This window comes from Eptesicus fuscus, chromosome 17 (genome assembly GCF_027574615.1).
Source record: "Eptesicus fuscus isolate TK198812 chromosome 17, DD_ASM_mEF_20220401, whole genome shotgun sequence".
NCBI lineage: Eukaryota > Metazoa > Chordata > Mammalia > Chiroptera > Vespertilionidae > Eptesicus > Eptesicus fuscus.
The window spans coordinates 19,663,633-19,671,301 of record NC_072489.1 but is presented as its reverse complement, the minus strand read 5'-3'; the positions used below and the strand labels follow the sequence as shown (position 1 = coordinate 19,671,301).

Genomic DNA, 7,669 nt, shown 5'->3' with positions numbered 1-7,669 from the left:
AGTATTTGTGGAGTGGGAAAAAGGCTGAACCAGGGAGGTTATGATTGGTCAAAGAGTCCATCAGACATCTACGGCTTCTACCAGACTCCCAGAATTGCGATGAGAAGGACAGCACTGTGTTAGAATTTTGCCACAAGAAATTTGAAATTAGGGGATGTGTCAGTCGGAGTCTTATAAAGGAACAAATGGCACACTCAAATTGGGGTGATTTGAGGTTTAATTTCCAAAGGGATGTTTACAGACGTGTGGCCAGGGTGGAGGGGATACATACTGGATGGTGCAGAAAGCTGGGCTTGTAACAGGGGTTACCATCCTTGTTTATAAGAGGGAGAGGTTGCCAGCACCCAGGAGAGGTCATGCATGTGGAATGGAGCCCCCCCTTGGAGGGTCCCAGCCCGCGGAGGGAGGGAGCCAGGTTCCTGGGTCTCCCTCTCCTCCCTCTCTCCGGGCTCCTGCCTGGTCTCCCCATTGTCCAAACTGTTCACCTAAAAATAAAAGGCCTTTCAAAGTGAGAGACAACCAACATTTATTTAAGATTTAAAAATAAAAGCTGTTCAGGAAGTGCTGACTCCTGGTGGAAACAACCAGGAGACAAAGGCGAAGGGTCTTTATGAGAAAGGGAAAGGGGACAATGACATCAGTAGAAGGAAGGCATTTCTATTGGTGCAGAAAAGCTCACAGAGTGACGCTAATGCCAAAGAATCTTTAAAAAAATTTTTTTCAATTACAGTTTACATTCAATATTATTTTGTATTAGTTTCAGGTGTACAGCACAGTGGTTAGACAATCACATACTTTACAAAGTGTTCCCCCAATATTTCAGTACCCACCTGGCATCTTATGTAGTTATTGCGATATTACTGGCTACATTCTCTATGCTGAACTTTATAACCCCATGACTATTTTTTAACTACCATTTTATGCTTCTCAATAAATAATGCTTTTTAAATTCTCAGTCTGGTAATCAGCCCCGTCGTCATAATATCTGCTTTCTTGTTATCCCTGCAAACAGTTCTTTGGGACATGGTGTTGCTTTAAGGCCTAGTCCAAAGGTTATGTTGCCGTTTTAACATTCCAAAGCTTTGAGGCATAAGATGTGCAAGGCAGTTCCTCTGGGATGGCAGCTCTGACTCCATTTCAAAGTGGCTCCAAAAATAATAATAATAAAATTTTTTTTTTTTTTTACAAAACCCAAGTGCAACCAGATGGCAGGGGAGCCCACGGAGGTGGTTCATGCCCATTAGCCTCCTGAGCAGACAGTAAGGTGGAGACAGGAGAAGAGTGGACCTGGAGGGGCGAACAGAAGACACCGGCCAGCACATGATTCAATTACCACTAATTCCCCGTCCAATACATATTTTTTGAGCATCTATGATCTGAAGGTGGCAGACAAGGTCCTTATCCTCATGGGACACTCGGTGGGTTATGGTATTGTGTGTGACATCAGGGCCATTGGGCCCAAAGTTGGAATGGCTGTTGAGTTTGGAATATCTGCCCAGCCTGACCTCCCTCTGCCCCCAGCGTACATTCTCATCACATGGTCAAATGGGCCAGGCCAAAAGGTCATCACACCTGTGCCCCTTTTCCTACCCCTGACCAGGGTGCACCCGGCTCCTCTACACGGTGAAGCTTTATTTGAGAAAGTCATGCCACCCTTACCGACGGGGCTATGTTCGGAGAGGTGTGTCGATAGGCGATTTCGTCACTGGGCAGACACCAGAGCGCACCTACGCAAACCTGGATGGGGTAGCCCACTACACACCTGGGCTGTATGGTGGAGCCCGTTGCTCCCGGGCCCGCACAGCTGGTTACTGTACTGAATATTGTAGGCAATTGTAGTGCAAGGGCAAGTGTTTGTGTATCTCACATAGAAAAGGTACAGTAAAGATATGGCCTGAGAGGTAAGAGTGGTCCATCAGGACAGAGCACTTGCCACGAATGGAGCCGGCAGGGCTGGCAGGTGCTCGGGGGGAGTCGGGAGGGACGGGAGGGAATGTGAAGGCCAGGGCGTTCCTGTGCACGACCGTGGACTTTATAAACACTTACACTTGGGCTACACTCCATGTATTTACATTTTCTTCTGTCTTCAATAATAAAATAACTCTCATTTACTGTAATCCTTTCACTTTGTAAACTTTTAAACCGTTTTTAACTTTCTGACTCTTCTGTGATAACATTTCGCTTAAGATACAAGCACACTGCACAGCTGTAAATAATATTTCTTTATATCCTTATTCTGTATTAAGAGCTATGAGTAATGCATTACACTCCGAGCTTGTAAGACCTATAATGTCAGTAGGCAATAGGAATGCTTCGGCTCCATTATAATCTTAGGGACCGCTGACATACGTGCAGTTGTTATATGGTGCATGACTGCACTGTAGTTTCGGGGTATGGGCCCGAGCCCCAGACCAGGAGCCAGGAGCTCTGGGTTCCCAGGCCTCGAAGGCGGCCTTGCCCTTAGTAAGTACTTGTAGCAACAGATTCTCCATAGGCCTTTGAGGCATGAATGATAAATGGTTTTCTCACAAAACATTGTGCTCTTCCTTCCTACTCTTGCGTAGGCTCCCTTGTATCCCTCTCTCCATAACTTGCTGTGCCTTTTGCCCAAGTCCCACGCCCCCCAGGAAGCCATCAGGGTCTCTAGCCCATAGCAGCCCAGCCCTTTTGCACTGATGACAGCCCAGGACCAAATTGTCTCCCTACTGCACGTCCCGGATTCATCCCTGTGTGGCACAGGGCTCACCTCCTTGATCACTGTGAGCTGGACTTCAAGTCCAGGACTGACTTTCGGGGCCATGTCTCATATATCCTTTGTGTTCCCAACTTGCCCCTGCCCAGCCCCATCGTAGATGATGTGAGAATAATGATAACAGCAATAACGGGCCATCTCTGAGCACACACCCTGGGCCAGGGGCATGCCGAGCCCCTCAGCTTGGATTATCTCATTGAATTTTCATGACAAGCCCATGAGGCTGTAGCATGGCATTCTCACTTAGTGGACGGATAAACAGGTTCAGAGAGGTTTCAGTGACTGCTCAAACATCCCACAGCAGGTAAGCAGTGGAGCCTGGCCTTGAACCCAGGCCATCCGGTTCCAAGTCCTGCTCTCATAGCCCCATTATGAGCTCTCTCTGCATCTCTACTCTTTGGCATTCTCCTCCCCACTATCTCCTCCTTTCCTCCCCGACTCAGCATCTAGAACAGATCTGGGCACATAGAAGGTGCTTAATAAATGCACGTAGATTGACCGTTAGGTGAGGTGCGCACGAATGATCAGTGCTCACAAGACCCTGGCCTTTCTGTCAGCACTACAGCCACGGGAAAGCCTCGGCAGCCACACCTGCCCTGCAGGAGACCCTGTGTCCTCTCCATGGCCCGACAGCCCCTGTGTCTCCCTGACGGAGGAACTGGCTGGGTCTCCAGCCACCCCAGGGCGTGGCTCCTGACAAGCGCCCTTTGCGTCCAGAGCAGAAACAGCGTGCAGAAAACCCTCTGCAGCGGAGCACAGGGGCCCGTAAAGGCCAGTTATGAAGTGTCACGGTGTCTGAAACAACTGCCTCTTTATTGCGTAAGCACACGCCAGAAATCTGTTCATTTCTGGGCAGGGGCTAATGGAAAAAGAGAAAGATTTTCCATGTATTTATTATGTGAAACATAACATACGGGGGAAATGTATGGCGATATGTAATTAGACATAAAACAAGCCAGACTTGAGGAATTGCCAAAAAGCCGTGGCAGGATAATGAAACTGCTTTACAAGGCCTTGCGTGGTATCGTTTCTCTCACAGTCCGTCCTGTAACCCGCGGCCCCGGGAACCTGCTGAATGGAGGCCTTGCCGTGGAAACTCAGAGCAGGGGTTCATTCGGGGGGATGCCTGGCGGGGCACGTCCGGATTCATTCCTGTGTCCTTTCCAAGGTAAAGATGTTTTCATCCCGAGGCCCTGGCAGCAGAGGAGCTGGATAAAGAACAGTGGGTGTGGAGGGGCCGAGGCCCGTCCCAGGCAGAGGGTGATGGAGGGGAGCCCCCTGGCTTCCCCAGCAGGACTGGGCTGGACTGTCATCTCTCATAACACACCAGCTGGCCAGCCGGGCGGGGGAGGGGGGGGGAGACCAGGGCAGCCTCCAGCTGTGGCTCTGCTGCCATGTTGCTTTGCGACCTTCCCTAAACCACTGAATTCCCTGGGCCTCAGCGCCCTCCTCTGCAGAACGGGAAATGCAACTCATCCAAGACACCTTTGCACAGGGCTATGTGCGGGGTGATGGGTGACTACAGCACAGGCGAGATCTCGCTGTCCTGGCCCTTCCATGACAACCCACCCAGCATATCTTTCAGCCATAGGTTGGTTTCAAGTTTTTCGTGAAAAACATGCCAGAACAGATCTTTCTGTGTGTTTTTTTTAATATCTATGTTTTATACTATTGGATAAACTGTGTACATTTCAATAACAAAGTTGGGGGTCACAGATTTGGTTTTTTATTTATTTGTGTTAATCTTCACCTGAGGATATTTTTTCCATTGCTTTTTCAGAGAGAGTTGGAGGGAAGAAGGGAGGGAGAGGAGAGAGAGAAACATCCATTGGTTGCCTCCCACACGCACCCCGACTGGGGAGCGGGGAGAAAACCTACAACCGAGGTATGTGCCCTTGACCAGGAATCAATCCAGAACCTTTTGGTGCGGGGGGTTATGTGCTAACCACTAACCAACACCGGCCAGGGCAGACTTGGTTATTTAGATTAAAATATTTATTACAAGCAGATTCCTTTTCCCACATTAAAAAGAAAACATATGGCTGGAGACATTTAGAGACTGGAAACTGGATTAAACCAATTCCCAAGTCCTTATCAAACAAGGCGCCAATCAAGGAAAATATATTTTGGAACTTAACACGAGAGAAGCCCAGGCACAACTTAAACGGGGCAAAAGAGAAGAGACACACAAAATAAAGTCAGAACGATCGTTTACATCTTACCGTCTTTAATTAAGCACATAAAACTGTACTATTTCATATATTTCTTCATGAGCCTTTTGTGAAATATAGATCGCAGCATATCATTGGCAAATCTTTTGTCTTTCTTCTGGCCACGCACACCTTTCCCACAGACCTTGACAACAGCATCTTCCTCCCACCTTCTCTCAACGTTGAAGCTGACCTGGGGCTGGGACGGGCCAGTGAGATTCAGAAGGGGGTTTCCACGCAGAATGTTTTCCATATGAATCCTTCCTTCTTCAGCTTTCTGTTCTCGGTCCTTCCTGGCCTGCTCTTCAGCTCTTCCTTTCTCAACATTTTCCAGTTCTGCAAGAACTACAGTATCATCACCATCACTCTCCTCTTCAAAGTCTCCATCTTCATCTTCCCCACCTGTTAGAGGATCACCTGCATCCAGGTCGGCAGCAGGAATCTGGTCCACCCCAGGCTGCTTTGACACTGAAGGGGAGGTTGCGTGCTCTCAGGTTAGAGGATCTCTATTCTTTCCCCTGGTAGCAGCCCTCTCTCTCTCTCTCTCCCCCCCCCCCCGCCCCCCGCCCCAAGTCACAGTTCCGAACCTCTTCAGGGGCATCCTGAGTGGTTTGTCTATAGTTCATCTCTGTATGCGAGGGTAGCTCTGTACCTGAATATTGCTTTGAGAGTTGGCTGAAATTACCTTCTCCTTTTCTTCTCCCTCCTCTCGCAGGTTCAAAAGCTGGCCGAGCTGCTGTTGTTAACCTTTAGGGATGGCCAAGGTCCAATTCCACAGCCTCTGGAGGTCACACAGACACCATTACAACTCTCGGTGTGTGTTTTTCTTAATTAACATAGAAGGTTTGCTACATGTACACGTGGCACTCGGCAGGTATGCAAACCCTTCTTTGCCCTTGCAGGTAACTCCTTGCCAAATCTGCCAACCTTACTTTCTGAAGCTCCCCCACACCTGTCCCCAACACTTCCTTTTCCTCTGCAACTGCCCTGGTTCAGTCTCTCCACCTGATCTTAGCCAAAAGGCGGAGAAGCAATGCCTGGTTCAATCTCTCAGTGTTTCTTCCCGAAACCATTACAACAGCTTCTAAATCTGACCTGGGCTGGTCTTCTGTCTTTGTCTCCCGACCCCCACCCCACATCCTCTCTCCATCGTTCTCTTTCTCTGTCTTGCTCTGTGTCCCCAGAAACTGACCCCTGCAGTCTCCTTCCTGGGGACTTTCTTGCCAGAAGCCCACTTGTGGGGCGCGGCTACAGTGTGTGAACAGGTTCAAGCCTCAGACTAATGAGAGGGCACAGTCCTCTCATGGCCACGTGCAAGTCCCAGCTTGGAGGGCAGAGCCCTCCCAGCACAATTATAGCCAACAGCTATAGCTGTGAGCTTGAACCTATGGTCCGAACACGTGGCCCCACATGTCTGAGTGATGTGGGCTTGATAGAGTTCAGGTGCATATAATTGAGTAGGATCAAAACCCACGAGAATGTTGTAAACATCTTGACCACGCCCTTACTTTGCCTCGTGGAATCTGGCTATAAAATAAAGACACGGCTTGTAGTCCGTGGCGCTGTTGCTAGCTCTCCATCAGAGAGGCTCTCCATCGGAGAGGACAGCGTCCCACCCAGACCCAGCTTTCATTCTCTTGTCTGTCTTTTCTCAATCCTTCACCGCCCCCTCTCAGGGTCACCGAACCTGGCTGAGCTGGCGCAGCACATAAAGCGCCCAACGTGGAGCTGAGCATGCCATGGCCGTGCCGGCTCGCCACACCCACTGCCCATGGAAAGCCCCAAGAGATGTGATGTGGGTTCTTCTTGCTCAGTTCCGGCTCTGGGCCATGTCCTGTTAGTGGTCCCCAAAGGTCTGTGCGTCCCCCTCTCACAGGGTCTAGTGATGTAATTGCCTGCCCGCACCCGGCAGGCCAGTGGGGATAAAGGCTTCCCACTGCTGCCCATCTCCCCTCCATAGGCAACGGGCTTACTCATTCACCCATCAACTCAGCTCCCCGAGTTGCACTGTCTCCTGCCAGAACCCTGAGCGCACATGCTGTTCCTGCTTCCAGGCTCGCCCCTTCCCTGCACAGCATTCCGGATTCCCGAAGCTGATTCCTGACTGTGCCTCTCCCATCCCAAACACCCTTGCCTCTCCTCTTCATTCAGTATGAAGGGCTCTTTCCACCCCTCTGCAGCTCGGCCCTTGTTCTTGCCTCTTCCCTCTGTTGCCTATCATCCCCAGCACAGCCAGCTGCTCCCGCTCCCCAGATCTCCACAGCTCCATGCTACCTGTCCTTCAAGGCTCAGCTAAAATGTCACCCCCATAACACTTCCCTCGTTCCAGCTGGAAGCAATCTTCTCCTCATCTCAAATCCCCGGGGATGTTATCTGTTTCTCTCTTGGTCACTTATCACTTCCCCAACGTGTACTGGAATAATTTGTGTACGAGCCCATCTTCCCTTCTGGGCCAGGCCTTGTCCGTCTTACTGACTCTGTGGCCTGGCGATTAAACATGTGTGTTCTGGAGACAGCGCCGGCTTCAAAGCCTGGCTCTGCTGCTTTTTAGCCACAGGAACTCGCTATATTATGTTACTTCTCGGCGTCTCACATTGCTCATCTGTACAGGGAGGGTGGGGGGGTGTGCTCACACCTGTCTTATAGGCTTGCTGGAGGATTACATGAGTTAGTACATAGAGAACACACTTAGAAGGGGGTCTGGCAC

At 50.1% G+C, this 7,669-nt stretch overlaps 1 pseudogene; it reads right to left on the bottom strand.

Annotated features, from left to right (window-relative positions):
- Window positions 1–5,002: 5,002 nt before the first annotated feature.
- Window positions 5,003–7,231, bottom strand: LOC103289592 (spliceosome-associated protein CWC15 homolog; annotated as a pseudogene).
- Between the last annotated feature and the right edge of the window lie 438 nt (window positions 7,232–7,669).